We start from the raw sequence: 26,582 nt of genomic DNA on the forward strand, positions 1-26,582 counted from the left end.
TTGTTACCATCTTTTTAATATTCAAGAGCTCCTTCCTCTCTGAAATGTTACTTTAAAAATGTTTTAGTCTTGCTTCATAGATAAAAACATATTCCTTTATATCTCCGAAGACAAAGTTTTTTTTCTGTGTGTAAATTAGCTTTGTTTATGCTGAGTTGTCTCTGTGTTAGAGGCTCTCCTCAGACATTTGTTTACCTTGGCTGTTCATGATTAAACAGGAGGGGAAAGCTGAGCATGTGCATGGGGCTTGTGAACTTTGAACTTCACGGAAGGTTGACTTGAATGGGCCATTAATTGGGGAACCCCCAATGTCAGTATCTTTAGGTTTGTTCTCATTCCTCTGAAAAGAATATTTCAGTCTCTTGCCTGGAGGGTCAAAGGCCTGGCTGCCAGCATTTCTGGAGCCATGTGGGTAAGAGGGTGGAGGTTGCAGCATCCAAGTCCTCAGCATTCTGTGTGCGTGTGTGTGTGTGTAGACACAGTCGTCCTGTGTGCCATAATGTCTCCATTGCCTGGCATCTCCAGTCCCAGGATCCCATGTTTTATCCTTTCCAGAATATAAGCCTCTAGACCTGTACTGCCCTAAAATGCAATAGCCACTAGCTACATGTAGCCATTTAAATTAAATTAATAAACATTAAATAAAATTAAGACATCAATTCCTCATTTGCTCTAGTCACATTTTAAGCTCTCAGTAGCTTCATGTGACTAGTGGCTACAATACCAGGCAGAGCAGATAGAGAATATTTCCATTATTATGGAAAATTTTAATTGGACAGTACTAGTCTAGACTTTTGCTAGGGTGGAGGAGTGGGCAAAGGAATTCTGTTCCTCAAACACCTCTCCCCAGTCTTCCTCTTTTATCCCAGTTTCGGGGTGTTTTCAACTCCTGTAATATTTGAACCTTCTGGGGTATACATTTATTTCGTTTTCAGCTTTTGCCACTGTCAGCTTGGGATTCAGTTTTCATGGGTCATCAAAGTCATTTTTCTATACATCTATCTAATTGCCAGTTTCCAAAAGTTAGTTGCAGTTTTCTCTTTGCCTGTTTCCCCCCTGCCCCACTTTATAGTTTGTCTTAAAACAAAAATGTCTTACTATATTTATTATTTTATACACATACACACATAGATAATTTAGTGGGGTTTCAAGAGGGAATGAAATTGGACACCTGTGTTCAGTCTGGTGTTTTAACCAGGAATCCAGATTCATTTACTCTGCACAATTCTATAAGATATAAGGTATAAATGTGGCTATTTTCCTTTTACAATGAAGAGAGGCAGGTAAAATAATTGGCTTAAGGTCACGTAGCCAGTAATTGGGATTTGAACTTGGGTCAGGCTTAAAAATATGATGTCTTTTTCGTTGAATAGTATTACGCTTCACCTTGTACTCAGGAAAAACTCCCCCATCACACATACCTCAAGTTGCAATACTTTAATTATAGTTATGTTTTAAATTTATCAGCCCAGATATTTCTCAGTTATCTTTAAACACACATAAGAGGTCAACCTTGATAATTTTCTCAGAAAGGTTTTTTCTTCCCAGCTGTTCATTTCTACTTTGTTCCAGGACTTCATGACTTCTGAACTTTCTGTTAGCATTCCCTTCAGCAGTTCTTGAAGGGTTTAGAGTAAAAAACTTTCTGTTGTTTCAGCCTTTTATTCAAACTATCTATGGTCATTCTCTCATATGAAAATTGTCCCTGTATCTTTCTCTTCAGTTGGACCCCACTTTCTATAAAGCAGCAAGTAATCCTGTTTATCTTTGAACCCCTAGTGCCCAGCCCCTTGTCTGGGGTAGGGATTCATAGCTGTTTGTCATGCTTCAGTTGGATATCATTTCTTCTTTGATCCATTGCATTGCTTCCTAGCTGCTGGTTCCTCTGCCTTATATCTCCTGCACGCCCAAGATGACCAATACAAATTGGTCCTTCTCAAATGCAGTCTTCATTGGCTTCCTCTAACCTTCGCTCTAAACTCCTGGTTCCTCAACCTGGCCACCCACTGCTGCAGGTACTGCACAACCCTGCATTTTATGGAAAGGTCTCTGCATGCTCTTGAATCTGTGCCCTTTACACATACTTTTATTTCTGTGTGAAATGAGCTGTCTTCATTCTCACCTGTTTCTCCCATTTAATATCCACTATTTTTCACAAATCACAGCCCCAGGATACTCTTCCCTGTGAAACCTTGCCTGATCCGCCCTTATATAGAGTTAGAGGAATCTGCTTTCTGCTCCCACAGCACTGCATTTCAATATTCATCCGTCCATCTGTTCATCCATCCATCCATCCATCCGTCCTTCCATCCATCCATCCATCCATCCATCCATCCATCCATCCATCCACCCACCCATCCACCCATCCACACATCCACCCATCCATCCACCCATCCATCCATCCATCCACCCATCCACCCATCCACCCATCCACCCATCCACCCATCCACCCATCCACCCATCCAAATGGGATCCTACCGTACATGTTATTCTGCAGTTGGCTTTTTCAACTCAGTGAGTCCATGGTAATTGATTTTTCCTTTGTTGTCTCTGAATTTTGTTATTCCTAGTGTACCATAAATTCCACTTATTTCTATTTTTCCAGCATAATTATGAAAGGCACCACACTTTCAATTTTAAAGTCTCCCAGTTTGGACAATACACTATATGGCCACCCACCAATCAAACACATCCAGGTGGAGGCCCATTTTTCTTTATCCAGTAGAGCAACTAAAGAGGAAGAAATAACTTGGGTATGAGATTGCATTTGAAACAGTGAATCCTGTTTGTCTCCAGCCACACAGAGAGGAAAGTCCCAAATTGCACATTGTAAGAGTCACCTTTGATGTACCTTCAAAGTCTAAATGTTTCATTTTCCAGACGGATTGCTGATTTTTTCTAGAAGTACTTTTATAAGGAGCAGTTTGTAATTCAGAAATGCACTTTTGCTTCCCTTTCCTGATGCTAACGTTTAGATTTCAGTTTCAGTCTAATAGAAAATCTAAGAGCTTCTTTGATTCTTTTTCCATTGAGACTTCATTGGGGTCCTGGGCTGTGGTGTGCAGCTTGAAGGCAAAGGGGTCTCAGAATAGCTTCAGGTTGGTTGGTGGGTGTATTGAGAAGAGCTTACCTCTTCTGTAATGAGAAATGGAGATGAGAATAGTTCCCTCTTCACTGTTAAGGTGGAGATTGAGGCCATGCATGCAAAGCGATTAGCACAGCCAGAGCCATGGTAGTAAGTGCTTAGCAAAGAGCAGCTTTTATCTTTGGATGTAGGCTCCTTCAGAAGATGTTTATGAGGGTGGTGGGGGAAGAATGAATGGGATCTGCTGCACAGCTTTCTCTTTGCAATGTGCAGGTCCTCAGCCGCCTGTCATCGCTGCATTGCAGAGTGGAAAGAAAGAAAATTAATAGAAAAAAATCATATGGGTTGTAGAGGAGAGATTAGAATGATATAACAGGTTGATGGGGGTGTCTAGTGTTACCTGCATCTACCTTGGAAGTCTTGGGTTGGCCAAATTTGGATTGGGATTAGAAGGGCTGGGCCTCAGAATCACCTGAAGAATTAAAAAAATATTCTTCTCTGAGTTCCTCAGGAACTCAGAGGTCCAGGAGTTATTGTATGGAATAGTATATTTTTTCAAAGCTCCCAGGTGATTCTGATGTACAGCTGGCTTTGAGAATTACTAGATTAAGTGACTATTACCCAGTAATTCTACAAAACATTTTCTAATAATTTGCTGCTTGTTGTAGTGCAGGTGTTGGCATAGTAATACTCATTTTAGGGCTAGAAAACAGAGACAGATTACTGTTAATGTATTAAAATGGAGAGCCTGAAGTTAACTGAGTTAAACTGAAGTAAATTTTATGAGAGTTTTGAATTTAAGCCTGTCTTGCATCAATGATGTTTTTATCCAGGATCCTTGCCTATATTTGGGTTATTGGAAATGAAGAAACAAAACTGAAGTCAGGAACAAGAAAAAAATCCTGTTATAACTGTAAAATACTCAACACATAATAAACCGAGGTTTGCATTTAAAACATAAAGGAAGGGCTTCCCTGGTTGCGCAGTGGTTGAGGGTCCTCCTGCCGATGTGGGGGACATGGGTTCGTGCCCCGGTCTGGGAGGATCCCACATGCCGCGAAGCGGCTGGGCTCGTGAGCCATGGCTGCTGAGCCTGCGCATCCGGAGCCTGTGCTCCGCAACGAGAGAGGTCACAGCAGTGAAAGGCCCGCATACCGCAAAAAAATAAAATAAAATAAAAAATAAAGGAAGATATTTTCTCCCTATATTTGAAAATATCTTAAACTTTTGTCACTGTTATTGACAAGAGAAGAACTTAGGTCCACATCAGTAATATTTGTCTGATTCGGGTCATGGCTTAGATATTTAGTGGAAGGGTATTGAGTTAGGAGTTGATAGACCTGGGTTACGTCTCTGCTGTGATATTCCTCTTTGCAAACTTGAGTTACTTAACTAATCTCTTTGGCCTGTGCTTTCTTTATCTGTAAAATGGGGTAATATTATTGGCCTTCTCTATCCTACATGATGTTGCTGGGGGTATAATGAAGTAGTATATTTGATAGGGATGTAAAGTCATGATGAGCTCACAGAATGACCATATGTTCCTGTTTGACTGGGAGGGCCCTGGTCTACACCTGTGGTTGGGTGTAATTATTAGTAGCACCCTCTTTAACTCTCAGGTGTACCAGTTCGGGTGATAAATTATTTGGTCACCCTGTATTCATAACACCCGTCTATTGTTTACTTTTAATCTGCTGCAGTAGGAAGGTTTTCTGGCCTTATTCTTGCAATCCCAAATCCCTCCAAATCCCCAATAATTTAGCATTTCTTAGATGCTTTCTGGTAATTTTCTTAAGTTTTATGTCAATCTCATCTCTCTAACTAGATTGATCATTCGTTAAGAATGTTTTTTTGTTTCTCCACTCCTGAATAATTTTCTAGATTTGTCATGGTTTTAGCATTTTATACACTTTAATTGCCCATTTTGACTGATGTGTCCTAAGGAAGTACATTTTTTTAAACATCTTTATTGGAGTATAATTGCTTTACAATGGTGTGTTAGTTTCTGCTCTGTAACAAAGTGAATCAGTTATACATATACATATGTCCCCATATCTCTTCCCTCTTGTATCTCCCTCCCACCCTCCCACCCCTCTAGGTGGTCACAAAGCACCGAGCTGATCTCCTTGTGCTATGCAGCTGCTTCCCACTAGCTATCTGTTTTACGTTTGCTAGTGTATATGGAAGTACATTTTAAGTGCCAAGGAGAAGACAGGAATCATAGAGGGGAAGTGGCTTTGTGGAAAAATACTAAAAAGAAAAGAGAGAAATTCAGATTTTAGGCTGGTGGCCTGACTTGATTTTTTGGAATATAAATGCCCTATGTTTATATTCCCAAGTGCAGCATAAATCTCTGAGTAATTGGGAGAACTACAGAAGCTTCAGGAGATCAAATTTCAAATGCTTCATCCCACCTCATGAGAAATTTGTTTTAGAAATAAGGCCAGATTCATTCCTTTTTATGGCTGAGTAGTATTCCATTGTGTATATGTGCCACATCTTCTTTATCCATTCATCTGTTGATGGACACTTAGGTTGCTTCCATGTCTGGGCTATTGTAAATAGGGCTGCATTGAACATTTTGGTACATGACTCTTTTTGAATTATGGTTTTCTCAGGGTATATACCCAGTAGTGGGATTGCTGGGTCATATGGTAGTTCTATTTTTAGTTTTTAAAGGAACCTCCATATTGTTCTCCATAGTGGCTGTATCACTTTACATTCCCACCAACAGTGCAAGAAGGTTCCCTTTTCTCCACACCATCTCCAGCATTTATTGTTTGTGGATTTTTTGATGATGGCTATTCTGACCGGTGTGAGATGATATCTGAGTTATTTGTAGTGAGGTGGATGGACCTGGAGACTGTCATACAGAGTGAAGTAAGTCAGAAAGAGAAAAACAAATACCGTATGCTAACACATATATATGGAATCTAAAAAAAAAAAAAAGATCAGAAGAACCTAGGGGCAAGATGGGAATAAAGATTCAGACCTACTAGAGAATAGACTTGAGGTTACGGGGATGGGGAAGGGTAAGCTGGGACAAAGTGAGACAGTGGCATGGACATATATACACTACCAAACATAGATGTTAAAAAAAAAAAAATAAGGCCAGAAAAGAATTCCATTTCTTAAAGAACAGGTGCATTTTCTTTGTTCCTTTCGACAGTGAAAGTAAGGTATTTGGTCATATTTCCCGTGTCTTTTTGACACCTAGGAAACTCAGTTTGTGGCTCATCTGTTTAGAAAGCTGTAGCTTGCAAATAATTTTCCCCTTGTTTTAACTTTTTGTCCTGTGTTATAATTTCCTTGGTCCTGGATTCTTGTTTTATTTTTTAATATATTTCTATTTTATTCAATATATTCTTATAAACTGCCTTAGAATCTTGTGGGTTAAGTCAGAGAGTAAAATAAGTAACAAATATAAAGATAGCATTATAGTTTTGACATTATTTTCATGGAACTGTTTGGAATTTAAAAGGCAAAAGCTTTTGTGGCAAAGAGATCTATATTACCTAAGAATACTAATGAGTATACATTGATGTACCATCTCACTGAAGAAGTCACCTCCCCAGGAGAATAAGGGCTAAATAAAACAAATTAACTCACCGTGTTGCCTGTTAAAGTTCTTGAACAAAGAATCAATAAACCTGTTGTGCCGAAGCATTACCATAAAGATAAGGACTGAAACTTCAAAAATTCGACCTGGATGAGAACATCCGTTTTCTTTTTTATAAATGCTTCTCATGATACTCTCTTTGTCTCTTCATATCTTTTTCTTGCTCTCAGTTTTCTCAACTTCACTGTTCCTGTTTAGCTTTTCTTCCTGGCCTTATCCTTTCCTTCCTTTCCAGCCTAAAACCTTTGTATTTCATCACCAGCTCGTTTCCCTTTCATATCATCTTCTCTGCTCTATTAAACACCACTTCGCCCCCACCTGATTTCAACCACTTCTGCCCCTGACCCTAACCCTCTCTTGCTAATCACCTCAGACCTTGTGCCAGCTTGCTTGTCAGCAGCTCCTGTGTGAAGCAACCAATGCTAACGAGTTACCCTCAAACAGAAAAAGAAATACATCATTAAATACCAAGTTGTAATTTGGAAAAAAAACCCAGAACACATCAGATTTGATTGGAATGCCTTTTATTGCATTCTAATAGGTTAATGATAGGAATGAGAAATAGAAACATGGCAGTAGCTAGCATGTTACACAGCAGTAACAGTAGAAGATAAGTTCTTGTGTCCTTTGTTCATTCATTCATTCACTCAGCAGCCACTTATTCTTTGTTTGTTATATTGCCACTAATGTTTCAGTGGTCTGGGCTTTTTTTTTTTTTTTTTTTTTTTTTTTAATTTATTCTTTTGGCTGCGTCGGGTCTTCGTTGAGGCATGCGGGATCTTTTGTTGTGGCGCGGGCTCCTCTCTAGTTGTGGCGCGTAGGCTCCAGAGTGCGTGGGCTCTGTAGTTTGCGGCACGCAGGCTCTCTCGTTGACACGCACGAGCTCAGTAGTTGTGGCGTGAGGGCTTAGTTGCCCCGCGGCATGAGGGATCTTAGGTCCCTGACCAGGGATTGAACCCGTGTCCCCTGCATTGGAAGGTGGATTCTTTACCCCCGGACCACCAGGGAAGTCCCCAGTGGTCTCGGCTTTTGATGAATAGAGCTTGGTGAAGCCTGTGACCTTGTCTGGGAATTTAATACTTGCTTGATTTTTTTGAGCTGGAGAAAGACCACCTCTACTGACACAGCTTCACCTATGCATAGAAGTTTTTCTTATTCTACTTGGACTGCTATAACAAAATACCAGAGATTGGCTATCTTATAGAGAACAGAAATTTTTTTATTTCTCACAGTTCTGAAGGCCGGAAGTCCAAGATCAGAGTGCCAATGTGGTTGGGTAAGGGCCTCCTTCTGGGTCACAGACTTCTTGTAACCTCACATTGTAGAAGGGGCTGGAGAGCTCTATGGGGTCTGTTACAAGAGCACTAATACCTGAGGGCTCCACCCTCTTGGCCTAATCACCTCCCAAAGACTCCACATCACACTGGGTGTTAGTATTCTAACATGTGGATTTTGGGGAGACACAAAAATTCAGACCTAACAAGGTTATATTTACTAACACAGTGTACACTGAAGGTGTGTGTGTATGTATGCCATGAACATACAATATATCATTTTCTAAAGCCTATGAGCGTATGTTTCCATTTTAGCAAGCTTGGAATGAAATGCAGCAATTTGAGTGTCTCATTAGGATTATTCAGATGGCATTTTGTGAGTAAAAGGAGTAAAAACATGAAGACTGGAAAAGATAGGAGCCTTACCTATCTGCTTCTGCTCTGGGGTCTTTGGGACCTTCTCCCAAATGCACTAATTCAAGCAAAACATAATTAATTTAAAAACTCTGCATAGTGAAACTTTTACTAATTGGAAACAAATGGGAAAGAGGACTTGCCTGAAAGCTTGAACAGTGGAATACATAAAAAGGAATAAAGAATACCTGGATCAGTGCTCATGGAACATTCTCCAGGATAGATCATAACTTGGGTCACAAATCAAGCCTTGGTAAATTTAAGAAAATTGAAATTGTATCAACTGTCTTTTTCAACCACAATGCTATGAGGCTAGATATCAATTACAGGAAAAATTCTGTAAAAAATACAAATACATGGAGGCTAAACAATACACTACTTAATAACCTAGAGATCACTGAAGAAATCAAAGAGGAAATAAAAAAATACGTAGAAACAAATGACAATGAAAATATGACAACCCAAAACCTATGGGATGCAGCAAAAGCATTTCTGAGAGGGAAGTTTACAGCAATACAGTCCTACCTCAAGAAACAGGAAACATCTCAAATAAACAACCTAACCTTACACATAAAGCAATTAGAGAAAGAAGAACAAAACAACTCCAAAGTTAGCAGAAGGAAAGAAATAATAAGGATCAGATCAGAAATAAATGAAAAAGAAATGAAGGAAACAATAGCAAAGATCAATAAAACTAAAGGTTGGTTCTTTGAGAAGATTAACGAAATTGGTAAACCATTAGCCAGACTCATTAAGAAAAAAAGGGAGAAAACTCAAATCAATAGAATTAGAAATGAAATTAATTCAACAGCTGACACTTCAGAAATACAAAGGATCATGAGAGATTACTACAAGCAACTATATGTCAATTAAATGGACAACCTGGAAGAAATGGACAAATTCTTAGAAGAGCACAACCTTCCAAGACTGAACCAGGAAGAAATAGAAAACATAAACCGACCAATCACAAGCACTGAAATTGAGACATGATTAAAAATCGTCCAACAAACAAAAGCCCAGGACCAGATGGCTTCACAGGTGAATTCTATCAAACATTTAGAGAAAAGCTAACACCTATCCTTCTCAAACTCTTGCAAAATATAGCAGAGGGAGGAACACTCCCAAACTCATTCTATGAGACCACCATCACCCTGATAGATAAGGATGTCACAGAGAAAGACTGACTACAGGCCAGTGTCACTGATGAACATAGATTCAAAAATCCTAAACAAAATACTAGCAAACAGAATCCAACAGCACATTAAAAGGATCATACACCATGATCAAGTGGGGTTTATCCCAGGAAAGCAAGGATTCTTCAATATACATAAATCAGTCAATGTGATACACCATATTAACAAACTGAAGAATAAAAACCATATGATCATCTCAATAGATGCAGAAAAAAACTTTCGACAAAGTTCAACACCCATTTATGATTAAAAAACCCTTCAGAAAGTAGGCATAGAGGGAGTTTACCTCAACATAATAAAGGCCATATATGACAAACCCACAGCCAGCATCATTCTCAATGGTGAAAAACTGAAACCATTTCCACTAAGATCAGGAACAAGACAAGGTTGCCCACTCTCACCACTGTTATTCAACATAGTTTTGGAAGTTATAGCCACAGCAATCAGAGAAGAAAAAGAAATAAAAGGAATCCAAATCAGAAAGGAAGAAGTAAAGCTGTCACTGTTTGCAGATGACATGATTCTCTACATAGAGAATCCTAAAGACACTACCAGAAAACTACTAGAGCTAATCAATGAATTTGGTAAAGGAGCAGGATACAAAATCAATGCACAGAAGTCTCTTGCATTCCTATACACTAATGATGAAAAATCTGAAAGAGAAATTAAGGAAACACTCTCATTTACCATTGCAACAAAGAGAATAACATACCTAGGAATAAACCTACCTAAGGAGGGAAAAGACCTGTATGCAGAAAACTATAAGACACTGATGAAAGAAATTAAAGATGATACCAACAGATGGAGAGATATACCATGTTGTTAGATTGGAAGAATCAACATTCTGAAAATGACTGTAATACTCAAAGCAATCTACAGATTCAATGCAGCCCCTATCAAACCACCAATGGCATTTTTCACAGAACTAGAGCAAAAAATTTCACAATTTGTGTGGAAACACAAAAGGCCCTGAATAGCCAAAGCAATCTTGAGAAAGAAGAACAGAGCTGGAGGAATCAGGCTCCCTGTAGTATAGTCTGACTTCAGAATATACTACAAAGCTACAGTAATCAAGACAGTATGGTTCTGGCACAAAAACAGAAATATAGATCAATGGAACAGGATAGAAAGCCCAGAGATAGACCCACGCACATATGGTCACCTTATCTTTGATAAAGGAGGCAAGAGTATACAATGGAGAAAAGACAGCCTCTTCAATAAGTGGTGCTGGGAAAACTGGAGAGCCTAGATGTAAAAGAATGAAATTAGAACACTCCCTAACACCATACACAAAAATAAACTCAAAATGGATTAAAGACCTAAATGTAAGGCCAGACACTATAAAATTCTTAGAGGAAAACATAGGCAGAACACTCTGTGACAAATCATAGCAAGAACCTTTTTGACCCACCTTCTAGAGAAAGGGAAATAAAAACAAAAATAAACAAATGGGACCTAATGAAACTTAAAAGCTTTTACACAGCAAAGGAAACCATAAACAAGACGAAAAGACAACCCTCAGAATGGGAGAAAATATTTGCAAATGAAGCAGCTGACAAAGGATTAATCTCCAAAATCTACAAGCAGCTCATGCAGCTCAATATCAAAAAAAACAACCCGATCCATAAGTGGGCAGAAGACCTAAATAGACATTTCTCCAAAGAAGACATACAGATTGCCAACAAACACATGAAAGGATGCTCAACATCACTAATCATTAGAGAAATGCAAATCAGAACTACAGGGAGGTATCACCTCACACCAGTCAGAATGGCCATCATCAAAAAATCTCCAAACAATAAATGCTGGAGAGGGTGTGGAGAAAAGGGAACCCTCTTGCACTGTTGGTGGGAATGTAAATTGATACAGCCACTCTGGAGAACAGTATGGAGTTTTCTTAAAAAACTACAAATAGAGCTACCATACGACCCAGCAATCCCTCTACTGGGCATATACCCAGAGAAAACCATAATTCTAAAGGAGACATGCACCACAGTGTTCATTGCAGCACTATGTACAGTAGCCAGGACATGGAAGCAACCTAAATGTCCATCGACAGATGAATGGATAAAGAAGATGTGATACATATATATAGTGGAATATTACTCAGCCATAAAGAGAAATGAAATTGAGTTATTTGTAGTGAGGTGGATGGACCTAGAGTCTGTCATGCAGAGTGAGGTAAGTCAGAAGGAGTAAAACACATACCGTATTCTAACACATATATATGGAATCTTAAAAAAAAAAAAGTACTGATGTACCTAGTTGCAGGGCAGGAATAAAGAGAATGGACTTGAGGACACGGGGTGGGAGGGGGAGGCTGGGATGAAGTGAGATTAGTATCGACATACATACACTACCTAATGTAAAATAGCTAGTGGCAGCACAATAGCACAGGGAGATCTGCTTCTTGCTTTGTGATGACCTAGATGGGTGGGATAGGGAGGATGGGAGGGAGGCTCAAGAGGGAGGGGATATGGGGACATATGTATGCATATGACTGATTCACTTTGATGTACAAGAGGAACTAACACAGTATTGTGAAGCAATTATACTCCAATAAAGATCTATTAAAAAAAAGACATCAATCCTCCCTAAATTGATTTATAGATGCAGTGTATTGCCAGTTCAGATTCTAATGAGTACTATGGAACTTGACAGGTAGACTCTAAAATGTACGTGGAAGTGTGAAAGACCCAAAATGATGGTAAAAATGAACACAAGAATGGAGGGCCCACGCCACAGCTATCAACACTTGCCATAAAGCAGCCCCAAGTTAGGCAAGGTGGTATTGCCAAGGGAGGTGATAAATTTGCTGGACATAAAGTACAGAATCTAGAATTAGACCCACACATAATAAAAAGTTAACGACAGTGCAGAGTAAGAGTAATGGGAGAGGAGGATCTTTGCAATAAATAGTATTGGTTCAGTTGGTTATCTGTTTTTTTTTTTTTTTTTTTTTTGCGGTACGTGGGTCTCTCACTGTCGTGGCCCCTCCCGTTGAGGAGCACAGGCTCCAGACGCACAGGCTCAGTGGCCATGGCTCACAGGCCTAGCCACTCCGTGGCATGTGGGATCTTCCCGGACCAGGGCACAAACCCATGTCCCCTGCATTAGCAGGCAGACTGTCAACTACTGTGCCACCGGGGAAGCCCCTATCCATATTTTTAAAAAGTGAACTAGGTTATCCATCTCATGTTATACAAAAAATTTTAAATAAATTTAAACTTAAAAGAAAAAAAAAGAATAGCTGGAAATGGTAGCTCAGTAGAAAGACCTCTATCATGTTAAAATTAATAAGGATACAGCTCAATGTATATGTCGTTTTGAGAGGATTACCACCATGAGAATAAGGACCAAAAAGCTAGCCTTATATGGCTTTTTATATAGCTTAATATGGTTTTAGGTTTTACGTTTAAGGATTTGATAAAAATTATTTGTGATTACAGTGCATAATATTTTAACCTGAGCAGTGCTGACTTGACTTCACTTTACATCACCATTTCTATTTAGAGATAAATGGACATTTTAAAAGTATCTGAAATGTTCTGTCTGTTAAGGAGATCAGTAGTATCCTTTACTTTGTCATTCTTCTTTTCCTTAATAGTTTTGGACAGATGTTACAATGCTAAACACTTTTGAACATGTCTCAAGTTCCAAACTGGGAAAAAACTGTTTTAGAAGGATTTAGGCTAATGCAAATAGCAGAGTAAAGCTCTTAATTATTTTCCAGTCAGTGGGTAGTTTGGGTGTGAGCTGCGTCTTCTAGCTTTTTTGTAGTCTTTACTCCTGCATTTCACTGGTATGTTTTATTGCACTCAGAGGTAGCTCCTGTATCTTCTCAGGAGCCCAGTTCCTTAAAATTAGGGGAATCCTGGCATGTCAGGGCTGAGCACACTCTTCTAACATATCTTATTTGTATGCTTTCATTGTACCTGGAACCTGAGGCTCAGAAAGGTGGAGATTTATTGTGGCAGACTCTATAATGGGCCTGGCACACTTTATAAATTCCACTTTGCTGCAGGTCTGAGAAGGGCCCAAAGAGGTTTATTATGCTAGAAAAGTGTTATTTTTCCTTCAGAACCCATCTTTTTCATTTTCTAATAGTTATTCCTCAAGGACACCAGTAGGAATGTATTGGGTTGGCCAAAAAGTTCGTTTGGGTTTTCCCATAAGATGTTACAGAAAAGCCTGAATGAACTTTCTGGCCAACCCAATATAAGTGCAGTTAGATAAAATGTACACATATATTGCTTTACTTCATAGAAGCAACCCCACACCCAACCCTGTGTCCTGATATTTTCAGTTCAGGATTGACATTAGGCTGTGGAAGCATCTGTACTGGTCCCCTCTCCCATCATCCTTATTAACCTTTAAAACATTTTATACTGTTTTACCAAAACAGGCCAAAGGTATGACTGAAAATTTGACTGTACTTTGGATCCATGAACATTTCTCTCCTTTGTATGCATTTTCTCACTGCTTAGAGTAGAAGTTTATTGGTAAAGAAGTTTTGAGTATGTGCATTTGAGAGAGAAGGGTAAAGGAAAAAGAAAAACAAGTACAAGCATGAAAGGTAGTAGTATTTAGCTCCCCTCTTCCTTTTCCTTTAAAGCTTCAAAAGGTAGTATGGAATAGTGGGAGCAAACCTCCCCCATGTATTTGGAGATTTGGGTTCAAGACCTGGCTTTTGTCATTATCTAACTCTGTGGGTCCTTACTCTCTGAGCCAATATTCACTTATTCCCTATTTATTGAGCATTTATCATGTCAGACATTGCAGATACAGTAGAGAATAAAACTGACACAGCCCTGCCTTCTTGGTGCTTATGTTAAGAAGAAAATGGTGATTGAGAATGGGGTGGTGAGAAATTGTTGGATGTATGACTTTTTGAAGCTAAGCTGATAAGAATTGGTGATGGTTTGGATATAGGATGTGAGAAAAAGAGATGTCAAGACTGACCTCTGAGTTTTTTGCTCAAACAATGTGGTGAATAGTGGCGACATTTACTGAGTTGTCAAACTCAGGGTAGGAGGGAGGTGGTGTGTGGTGGTGTTGCAGGAATCAAGTGTTGTTTTTTATATTGGCTTTAGACGCTTATTAACTCCCAAGTGGAGATGTTGAAGAAGTAATTGAGTATTTGTGATGGGAGTTCTGAGATATGTGGAAATTGTTAGCATGTAAGTGCCATTTCAGTCATGCAGCTCATTGTGATTGCTTTGGTAGTGAGTGTGGATAGAGGAAAGGTGAAGATCCAGGCCTGAGTCCCGGGGCTCACCAGTATTTGGAGATTGGGAAGTGAAGGAGGCTCTAGCCTCTGAAAATGAGGATGCTAGAACCTGACCCCCCACACAGTTGTTATAGGGGTTGTGTAAGATATTACACTTGAACACACACTGAAAATTGTTAAGTGCTAAACTGCATGAATAAATATAGAAGTAGGGGAAGTTATTTAGGAAAATTCACTTTTCTCACTGATTTTTCTTCTGAAAAATTTGTATGGGATTGGATGAGGTGTGTCTGAATTTGGTATGTCACAGAGGTTCCCATTGTGTAGGTTCTGTAACTGGCAGGGAGAGGGGAAGGGGATGGGGAGGATGTTTGGGAAATTTTACAAGAGGCCTACCACATGATGTATGCTTTAAATATACTTTTATTTCTGTTTTTTTAAAAATCAGTCCAAGAAAATATACAGCAGAGGGATCATGAGCTATTACTATTCACAGGGTTCTCATATTAAAAAAATTTAACACTGATATTTGACATACTTTATATGCATGTATACATCTCTATGTATGTATACTAAGTATGAATTGGGTACAGTTGGATTCTGTTTTGTGAACAGGTATCTGCTTGAGTTCCCAAATTTTAGTGAGCTATTGGAACTTGCCATATCTCAATCTCTGCCCCCTCTCTTTTCTATTGTCTTCCCTTAACTGGGAACGAGGCAGGGTTTCCTGAAAAGTGGGCTCTCTTCTGGGAAGACTCTCTGGCCAGCTGCCAGTGTGTCATATAACTTATCCAATCACATGGTGAAAAGAGAAGAGTTGCAAAAAGATCAGGGATGAAAACAGGAAAATCAAGTGGGTTGAAGGGGAAAGAAGCGAGAAGGCCGAGGCAATTAAAGGCAGAGGATCATTTGGGACAGAGTTGGGGAAAGGTGCCTCCACTCTGTCCCAGGTGACTGCTCCCCTCTCTCTCTTTGGGTTTTCTTTGTGACCAGATGCTATTCTCAGAATTGCAAGGACTTTCCCCAGGTGTTTGGGTTATTGGGTAATAGGGAAATGTAACTTTTCCCAGGCATTACCTTCCAGAACACCTGCTTGAGGTGACATTACAAAAACACCCTGTTCTCCCCCACTCTTTTATGAGTACCTTTTTAGTTGATCTGATTAAACTGAAATTTTAGACTTTGTTTCTGTGCTTGTGTCTGTCCAATTTGAGGACATGTGTGTGCATGTGAGGGGGAGAGAGAGAGAGACAATATGAATATGCGTGACTGAATGAACGGATGGATGAATAATGAACGAATACCTTTTCTGAAGAATCTGTTATATTAAACTAGATTGTTTAAAGCCCCAGGAATGAAGGCTTTCTGAGACTGATACTCTTAGGTAAATTTATAGAATTTGAGAAGTGAACGAGAACATACAGATCATATGACTCAGACTTTTCCAAATATATATTCCATTAAAGAAGTCCCTAGGTCAAATAATTTTGCAAAAGTTGGAGACTCACTACACTTATTACCAAATTAAAGGCTGAGTTTCTTTAAACTAGTGGTTACCAGTGTGGGGAGAGAGAAGTATAGGGTTAGGGGCTTAAGAGGTATATAAACTATTAGGTATAAAATAAGCTACAAGGATATTTTGAACAACATGGAGAATATAGCCAATATTTTATAATTTTATGTGGAATATAACCTTTAAAAATTATGAAATCACTGTATTGTACACCTGTAATTTATATAATACTGTACAGCAGCTATATGTCAGTAAAACTTTTTTTAAAAAGGCTGAGCGTTCTTGTTTAAAATACTGTTTAGTGTTTCCCCAATTTATTTCACTATGGACCTTCTTTTTCCTTCTGCCTGTTTTCTGAGCTATATGTGTATAGAACAATTATCATTGCATAGAAATACAAGGTTCCAGAAACCATGGTTTGGGAATGCTGATTTAATTCAATCCTTGTATTTATTTTGGACTTGCCACTTCTCTTGGTCTTTGTTTTTTTTGTTGTTTTTTTAAAAATTTTTATTGGAGTAGAGTTGCTTTACAATGTTGTGTTAGTTTCTACTGTACAGCAAAGTGAATCGGCTCTACGTATACATATATCCCCTTGTTTTTGGATTTCCTTCCCATTTAGGTCACCACAGAGCATTGAATAGAGTTCCCTGTGCTATACAGTAGGTTCTCATTAGTTACCTGTTTTATACATAGTATCAGTAATGTATATATGTCAATCCCAATCTCCCAATTCATTCCACCCCACCTTCCCCCTTGGTGTCCATACGTTTGTTCTCTACATCTGTGTCTCTATTTCTGCTTTGTAAATAATATCGTCTATAACAGTTTTTTCAGATTCAACATGTGTGTGTTAATATATGATACTTGTTTTTCTCTTTTTGACTTGGTCTTTGTCCACGTTTATAATGAGTAGATTGAATGAATTAATCATTAATGTCACTCCTGGCTGTGATATTTTCTGGTTCAGATTCATTAACCTAACCAACATATAAAAAATTATATCTGTTTCTGTATTAAAGAATCTTGTTTTTCTTGTTTCTCATTATAACCATAGCCCCTAGTACAGTGTCTGGCACATAGTAGTATCTAAGTGTTGTTGAACAAATATATATATACCTATTAATTTCAGAGCACTGTGCCAACTATGCCTTGAAGCCTCAAGAGAAGGCTTGAGAAGAAGAGATCTTGTTCTTGCCCTCTAGGAAGTTACAGTCAAGTTGGTGACTTTCCCAAGTGCATGGGATGTGCCAGGGAGAAAACCTAAGTTAGATTTTGATTGTAGGATAATCTGTAGGATGATAATGTAGTGAACATGATTTCTGACCCTGAGTCAGATGTGTGGGCTAGAACACAGGTGGGTTCTGTCATCATAACTTTCATGAGAAAAGGTGTCATTTAGAGTTTATGGTCAAGGTAGCAACCACGTAGTTTGTTCTTTATTTATTTATTTATTTATGGCTGCGTTGGGTCTTCGTTGCTGCACATGGGCTTTCTCTAGTTGCGGTGAGCGGGGGCTGCTCTTCGTTGTGGTGCATGGGCTTCTCATTTTGGTGGCTTCTCATTGTGGAGCACGGGCTCTAGGCACACAGGCTTCAGTAGTTGTGGCACGCAGGCTTCAGTAGTTGTGGCTCGCGGGCTCTAGAGAGCAGGTTCAGTAGTTGTGGTGCCGGGTTTAGTTGCTCCACGGCACGTGGGATCTTCCTGGACCAGGGCTTGAACCCGTGTCCCCTGAATTGGCAGGTGGATTCTTAACCACTGTGCCGCCAGGAAAGCCCCCACCATGTAGTTCTTTTATCCCTGGCAAGGACTTTATATTACCATCATCTGGTATTAGTCAAATTTTTAAAAAAATTCTTACAAACTTTATTCTTTTTTTTTCACATTAAAAAAATACATTTCTAATATTTCTAATATGTTTACTTTAGACCTTGTAGTTTCAATCAGGTTAGTATAGATCATTCATTCATTCATTTAGATATAATTGACATATAACATTATTAGTTTTAGATATACAACATATTTTGATATATGTTTATACTTGGAAATGATTACCACAGTAAATTTAATGTCTATCACCACACATAGTTACCATTTTTTTCTTACAATGAGAACTTTTAAGATTTACTCCTTCAGTAACTTACAAATATACAATACAGTATTGATAACTGTAGTCACTGTGCTGTACATTACATCCTCAGGACTTATTTAACTTATAATTGGAAGTTTGTACCTTTTCACTCCCTTCACCCGTTTCACCTACCCTCCTATGCCCCACCTCTGGCAACCACCAATCTATTCTCAGTATCTGTGAGTTTGGTTTTTGTTTTTGTTTTTTTAAGATTCCACATGTAAGTGAGATCATGCAGTATGTCTTGCTCTGACTTATTTCACTTAGCATAGTGCCTTCAAGGTCCATTGATGTTGTCCCAAATGGCAGAGTTTCCTTCTTTTTGTGGCTGAATAATATTCCATATGTATATATTAATTTTCTATATCAATCATTCTTTGATAGACACTTAAGTTGTTTCTATGTCTTGGCTATTGTAAATAATGCTGCAGTTAAACATAGGGGGTGCAGAGATATTTTCGAGTTAGTGTTTTCATTTCCTTCATATAAATACCTGAATCATATGGTAGTTCTATTTTAATATTTTGAGGAACCTCCATACTCTATTTCATAGTGGCTGCACCAGTTTACATTCCCACCAACAGTGCACAAGAGTTCTTTTTTCTCCATATCCTCATCAACACTTGTTATTCTTTGTTTTTTTGATAATAGCTATTCTAACAGATGCGAGGTGATATCTCATTGTGGTTTTGGCTTGCATTTCTCTGATGATTAGTGATGTTGAGTGCTTTTTAATGTACCTGTTGGCCATCTGTATGTCTTCTTTGGAAAAACATCTATTCAGATCCTCTGACCATTTTTTAATTGGATTGTTTGTGGAATTTTGTTTTGTTCTGTTTTTGCTATTGAGTTATGAGATCCTTATATATTTTGGATATTAGCCCCTTATCAGATACATGATTTGAAAATATTTTCTCCCATTCAGTAGGTTGTGTTTTCATTCTGTTGATAGTTTCCTTTGCTGTGCAGAAGCATTTTAGTTTGATGTAATACCCCATGTTTGTTTTTGTTTTGTTGCCTTTGCTTTTGGTGTCAAATTGAAAAAAATCATCACCAAGAGTGAAATCAAGACATCAAGGAATTTATTGCCTGTGTTTTCTTCTAGGAGTTTTGTGGTTTCAGGTCTTATGTTTAAGTCTATAATCCATTTTGAGTTGACTTTTGTGTATGGCATAAGATAGTGGCCCAGTTTCATTTTTTTTTTTATAGACAGGATTGTAGGCAATTTAATATAATTTGCTTCAATACAATTCAATCAATTTAATACAATGTAAACAACAAATACTGTTTCATGAATGAGTGAATAATGTTAATATGCAATATTTCCACTTAGTTGATGACAGTTTTTGTAATTGTCTACAATAGCCTTAGATGTGAAATTATAAAAATGAAATTATAAATATTTTAGGTGGTAAGTGGCAGGATCCAGTTTCATTGTTTTGCATGTGGCTGTTCAGTTTTCCAAACACCATTTATTGAAGCCCATTTTATAAAGAAATCGAGGCATAGAGATTTAGGAACATGGATGAACCTTGAAAAAATTATTATGTTAGGTGCAATAAGCTGGACACAAAGGGCCACATAATGTATGATTCTGTTTATATGAAATGTCCAGAATAGGCAAATAAATTAATGACTGTCGGGATGTAGAGGGGAGAATGGAGAGTGACTACTAGTGGGCATGAACATGAAAATGTTCTAGAACTAGATAGTGATAATGGTTGTACAACTTTATGAATATACTAAAAGTTGCTGAATTGTATACTTTAAAATACATTAAAAAAATTTAAATGCCTTGCAATATAATTGTAGGTAAGAGAATATTTTAAAACTACCTGTAAATTTGGTTCACAATTTATTATTGATTCTTCTGTAACAGAAATCAACATTTGGTCCGTAATTATTATGAATTTGGGTTTTTTTTTTCACTTGCTGGCCCAATTGAATTGATTTGATGTACATTATTAGACTTTCTTTTTCATTTCGCCTAGCCAACTCCCAACATGTTACAAAATCTCAGGTGGGGGAAGATACAAAAAAATACAAAGTTAAGTAGTTTTGCACAATTCAATAAGGCCTATAACTACACATTTACTCTTATAAAACAGTTTCTTAAATGCAAACTGGTATATAATATTGACATGGATTAGGTGAGTACTTCTAGAGGGAAGTGGGGATGGTCAGGGGAGGCATCTTGGAAAAGGAAATGTTTAAGCATCTGTTCCTTCCACAAACATTTATTGAATATCTGCTGTACCCTAGGCACTGTTGTTGGGTGCTGTGTATAGCCAGATAATAGCTACAGTCCCTGCCCTCGTGGGGGTCAAAGACAGTGGAGAAGATACAATTCTACAGACGGTCACAGAGCAGGATTATAAGTGCTGCTGTAAAGGTAAGCACAGGTTGCTCTGGATGCCTCACCTTGGCAGGTGGGTCAAGTCAGGGAAGCCTGGTTGATGGATATATTTCTGAGCTGTGAACTGAAGAATGCATGGGGGTGGCAAAGTCTTGGAGGACAAGGGTGTACTGGATTCCAGGAACTGCAAATAGTACATTGGAGTTTGGGGTACAAACAGTGATAAGCCATGGGAGGTTAGATCACAAGTAGCTATGAAGGCCATCTTAAGAGAGTAGAAAATAAAGGAATTTAAGAGAAAGCATAAGATTTTCAGATTTGCAGTTTAGAAATAGGCTGCATCGTGGAGACTGGAATAGAGGCATATGAGAAGGAAAGCAGAAACTTTTCAGGACAGTGTTGCCCTAATTGGAGAGAGAAATCATGGGATGATGAAGAGAAGTGGATGCAGACAAAGGAGTTAGAATCATTGGGGCTTTTTCACCAGTTGGATGTGTAAGCAGTCTGTGACTCCCAGGCCCTCTCTCCACTCCACCATCGTCTCTTCCATCTCAGTCTGACCCCAGCATACCTTTCTCGGTCTGATTTCCTGCTTCTCTTCATGAATATGCTTAAGTCTGCTTACTGTCTACCAAAAAGGCTTGCTGGTTTTCTTCCTAAGTCTGCTTACTGTCCACCAAATAGGCTTGCTGGTTTTCTTCCTGCTGCCTTTGATCACACCTTTATCTTCATCTGGAATGGAGTGTGCTTTTCTCTTTACCTTTCTAAATCTGATTTATGAAGGCTTTGGAATTGTTCTGTGCACCAGTGACCTTTTTCTCCTCTGAAGTCATAGTACTTCATACCTCTATCACTTATTAACAAGTAATTACATTTTGCCTTGTCACATCTCTTAGTTGCTTTGGGTTGTTGGTAACTGTTGAACTGTTTTAAAATTACAGCAGGCAGAGTGGGATATATTGATAGGATGGCTTAAATAGTGGACTAGGAATCATCTCTCCTAAACCCCCAATCCCAGCCATAACTCCTTGTGTAACTTGGGCAAATTACTTTTCCCCCCTGAATGGAATAACACATAGTTGTGGTATAATACTTGAAAAATCTTAAAGAGTGTACAAAATGAAGTAATCACTAACCCCACAGACACCCAAGATAATCACTGTTAAATGGGTAATTTTTCCTGCAATGTTCTCCCCATCTTCCATCTTTTTTCTCTCCCTAGGATTATTTGTGTGTGTCTATGCAACATAGCTAGGCTCATCCTCTGCATGCTGTTTTGTAACCTGCCTTTTTCATAAACATATTGTGGGATTACTGAATCAAAATGTGAGGGTTTTTAAGTCCAAACTTAAAGTATGATATATGAGTCCAAATTGTCCTCAAGGAAGGTTGCACCAAAAAAACTGAGTAGTGATTATCTCTGGGAAGTACGGAGAGGAACTTTAGCTTTTCAGTGATATGTTTCTATATTATTGAATGTATATTTTTATTATCATGAGTCTAAATAACTTATAGTTTGAAGATGACAGTAATTTATACTTCTAACTAATCCAGGATTGTATCTACGTTTAAAAACAGCTACACCACCTTTACTGATTAGATAGATAAAAAATAGCATCCTGTTATTTTAATTTGACTGTTAGTGAAATATGACCTTTCACCATGATCATTTGTGTTTATTTCTTTAGTTGTTTCCATTTCCTTTGCCTCCTGATGACTTGGATTTGAGTCCCAGTTAATAAATACATATGACCTTTTACAAGTCACTTAAGTATCTCTAGGCCTTAGTTTACTTATGATTAAAATAAGAGGAATGATACTTAAAATTATTTTGATTAATGGAGATCATATATTGAAAGTGCTTTGTAAGTTGTAAAAAGTATATAGTTGTATTTATTGACTGTTTATTGATTTTGTATTGATTTTGATTAGGTAATGGTTATGTATAGTTAGCCAACTTTGCTTTTTTGTATTCGTTTGGAGAAAGGCTAAAAAGACAGAAGCTCCTCCTTCATTAATATTTATTTTAGTACAGTGTGAGATCCATGAAATGTGGCATCTGAGGATCAGTTTTGTGCTGCATTTCTGCTACTTACTAGCTGTGTGTACAGGTGTAATGCACTGGACAAACACAGTTCTTTTGGCCAAGACAGAAATGTTCAGGTACCACCTGGCTGGACACACATCAGAGAACTGCATGGGTTGATAAAACGTTCATGTAAACTAATGGAGACTGTTTATTCTTTTATTTTTATTTTTTAAAGTTAATTTTTATTGGCATGTAGTTGATTTACAATGTTGTGTTTCTGTTGTACAGCAAAGTGAATCAATTATACATATATCCACTCTTTTTTTTAGATTTTTTTCCATATAGGTCATTACAGAGTATTGAGTAGAGTTCCCTGTGCTATACAGTAGGTTTTTATTAGTTATCTGTTTTATATATAGTAGTGTGTATATGTCAATCCCAGTCTCCCAATTTATCCCTCCTCCCCACTTTCCTCCTTGGTAACCATAAGTTTCTTTTCTACATCTGTGACTCTATTACTGTTTTGTAAATAAGTTCATTTGTACCATTTTTTTAGATTCCACATATAAGCTTTATATATATTTGTCTTTGTCTGACTTATTTCACTCAGTATGACAGTCTCTAGGTCCATCCTTGTCTCTGCAGATGGCATTTTCGTTCTTTTTTTATGGCTACAGAGACTGTTGAAATGAATGCTAGTACAAGGGAACTTGTTCGTGCAAATTCCACTAACTGGATTCCCCTCCCGCCCCCCAGTTCCACCCCTTACAGTTCTGTGAAATGAAAATTGGTCATAATCATGATTCTAAGGCCTGAGAAGGTCTGATATGCTATTCTGAATCATCAAAGGCAGAGAAATTTCCATTGAACATGATTTTTGTGAATTCTGCCATATTTAGATCCCTGGAAATGTGCGTACCTTATATCTATCAATTATCCAGGACATTGACTCTGGATAAGAGGGAAACAAGGCTGTGTAAACAACTCTGTTGAGTAATAGGTGACCTCCTAACCTCCTATTTCTGACTCTGTGTTTCCTTTTATCCAAGGACAAGATGTTACAAAAATAATTCAGAGTGACTCCCAAGGGTAGCCCCATGAACAACTCTGTGAGGCTGCACCGCAGAGAATGATTAAATCAACAGCAGCAGAATATTCGTTCCCCCAGTGCTGTTAGGAAATGTCGGGGCCAGGCTGTCTCTTCAGCCATGAGGACAAAAGCTTTGGGAAAGTTTTTTCTGACTCATTCACAGTGTAATTTGCAGAAGAAAACCTCTAGCTTCTTATTTTATTATTATTTTTTTAAAGTTGTTCTTTGTGGGAGTTATGTGTGTAGTAAGGTGGGGTTAGAGTATGGATCCCCCCCCCATGAATATTGAAATTAGCTCTTACCAGTGGCAATATTTGGGGCTGTTTGCTCAGTTAACTTTTATTGTCCTGGGATGTTCACACTGAGGGAAAGGGGAGGTGGGGAATCTTAGTGTACAGTGTCTGTATATCCATCAAGGACTAGTTGATTCATTTAAAATATTTTAAAAGAGGATATTATTTTCTGCAGATGAATTTAAAGTGTCCCCATGCTTTTCCCTGTCATCTCCTTGTGTCTGAGTTCCCCCCATCTCTCCATAGCACATATTCACATATTGGGGGACTTTTCTTGTTTCTGAGGAATTCATGTGAGTCTGGGGATTTAAGTTCTCCTCTGGGGTTGTCTCCTCAAAGGAAAGTCCATACTCCTGAGTTGGGCATTTATGGTCTGCTGTAAACTGGTCTCAGCTTTCTCCTTTTTCTCATTTCTTTCTATTCTACACAAACCTTCTGGTCAATCTCCAAAGGGTTTTACACTGCCCCTTTCCTTCTTTTGTTATTTCTTCATGTTTCCATTATTTGGAATGTTCCCCTCAGTCGGCTGCTGTTCTCTTCCTATTTGTATCTTCCCCATTCCTAAAGGCCCAATGCAAATCCCACCTGCTCCATAATGGTCATACTATTATATGCTTAATATGGGCCAGGTGTTCTACTAGACCTATATATATTTTTTCTCTCAGAGGGTAAAACAATCCTGTAAAAGAATTACTGTTATCTTTTTTTGCAAATGAAGAAATAATCACTGAAAGTTAAAAAGTAACCTGATCCCAGCGATTGAGTGTCAGGGCCAGTGTTCTAGCTCAGTTCTTCTTGACCAGAATGGTTAACTCCACCATGGTGTTTTTTGCTGAATTCTTCTGGATTGGGTTAATTACCTCAACCCCTGCACTTACACCTTCTCTGAACATACTCTTTGCTTTGGTTGGATGTGTCTTGTGTTTGGCAGTCATGTATCAATATTACTACTTTTTCACATTCTTGGGTTGCTAACTCTTCTTTGATGATACATCTTTTCTTGCATTCTTTTATTCCCACCAAAGTGTGCTTCACAGGCTTTTCATAATGAGCTTTTGTTTGGTTGGTTATTTTACTTAATGAAGATGTCCAGGAGTGAGGGAGTTATTCCTTCTAGTTGTTATTATGTTTTTCTTTTTAGTCTAATTTGTCATTAACATCCTACCATAATATTTACCTCCACAGTGCTCTTAGAAAATTATCCTGCCTTTCTCTCTTTCTACATTTTTTTTCTCTTAAAAGGAGAGGCCAAAGAAGCTCCATGGCTGAAGTCTGTACCATTCCCCTCCTTCCCCCAAAAAGTTAAACAGGAAAATTGAATGAATGAAGACCAGGCATTGCCACTGAATATTTTGGTGCAACGAGATGGATGCCTGTTGTCTGTTAGACAGAGGCCCTTTGATATAAGAATTATGGCTGTAGTCATGTTCTGGCCCTGCTTGGGACCTCGCTTTAAGGATACAAAAAAGTGTCTCATTGAGGTTCTGCCTTCTTATGAGCAGAGTATAAAGTAAGCATTTATCTTGAGAAATAATAGCTGTATTTGCTCACCTTTTTCAGTTCATTGGTAGAAAAACATAATTTAAGTTGCTGAAGACTCCTAGCCAAATTCATCATAATATACCATCTGCTTAAACCTTCAAAACTTGGGAAGCTTTCCCCTCCCTAGAAATATCCATTAATGACCATATGCTGAATTCTTCTCTCCATTTACAATGGTTATTTCCATAAAATACATTGAAAAATTTGCACAGATGTGAAGTAAACAGAAAGGACTTTGAATTCTTTAGTTTCCTGCAAAGCATCAGTAGGAGATGTGATTCTAAGGTTAGAAACTGGGGACTATGGGAATAAATCATGGGTAATGGCAGAATTTAAAATCTGAATCTTCCATGCCTTGTGGGTATTGTTTCTACATTTTCTTGATCTCTGGTAGCATTATATGGATTTCGGAGGTAAACAGCCAAAGAGCTTTCTGGGAGAAGAACCTGTATTGTGAAATGAAGACTGTGAGTGTGGCAGTGTGGATCACAGTGCAGCTGTTTGTGTTAAAACATCATAGGCTGCATGGTTTGGGAAAAGAGGGATGATCTTCTCATAGTCAGAGGAATTCCAGATGAAATGCAGTTCACTGTTTTATGTTCAGCTGACTATAAACAATGATTATAAAGTAAATTCTGTTTTGGTAATCTTGTTCAGTCCTTTAAACCCGTGTTTCTCAAACGGTGGTTTATTACTCATTAGTGGACTGTGAAATCGATTTTGTGGGTCTTATTTAGCATTTAAAATCTATTATTAAAGAGAAGAAAATAGGGCTTCCCTGGTGGCGCAATGGTTGAGAATCCGCCTGCCGAT

At 38.2% G+C, this 26,582-nt stretch overlaps 1 protein-coding gene across 17 annotated transcripts in view; it reads left to right on the top strand.

Annotated features, from left to right (window-relative positions):
- JAK1 (Janus kinase 1) overlaps positions 1 to 26,582 on the top strand; it is a 251,537-nt gene that overhangs the window by 155,913 nt on the left and 69,042 nt on the right. For 2 of the 17 annotated variants that reach the window (XM_067006641.1, XM_067006635.1), the window contains exon 3: positions 20,722 to 20,851. The exons of the other annotated variants lie outside the window; for them this stretch is intronic. The gene's annotated coding sequence lies outside the window, so the exon portion shown is untranslated. The remainder of the gene's footprint in view (positions 1 to 20,721; positions 20,852 to 26,582) is intronic. 17 annotated transcript variants of the gene reach the window in all.

This window comes from Kogia breviceps, chromosome 1 (assembly GCF_026419965.1).
Source record: "Kogia breviceps isolate mKogBre1 chromosome 1, mKogBre1 haplotype 1, whole genome shotgun sequence".
Classification (NCBI taxonomy): domain Eukaryota; kingdom Metazoa; phylum Chordata; class Mammalia; order Artiodactyla; family Physeteridae; genus Kogia; species Kogia breviceps.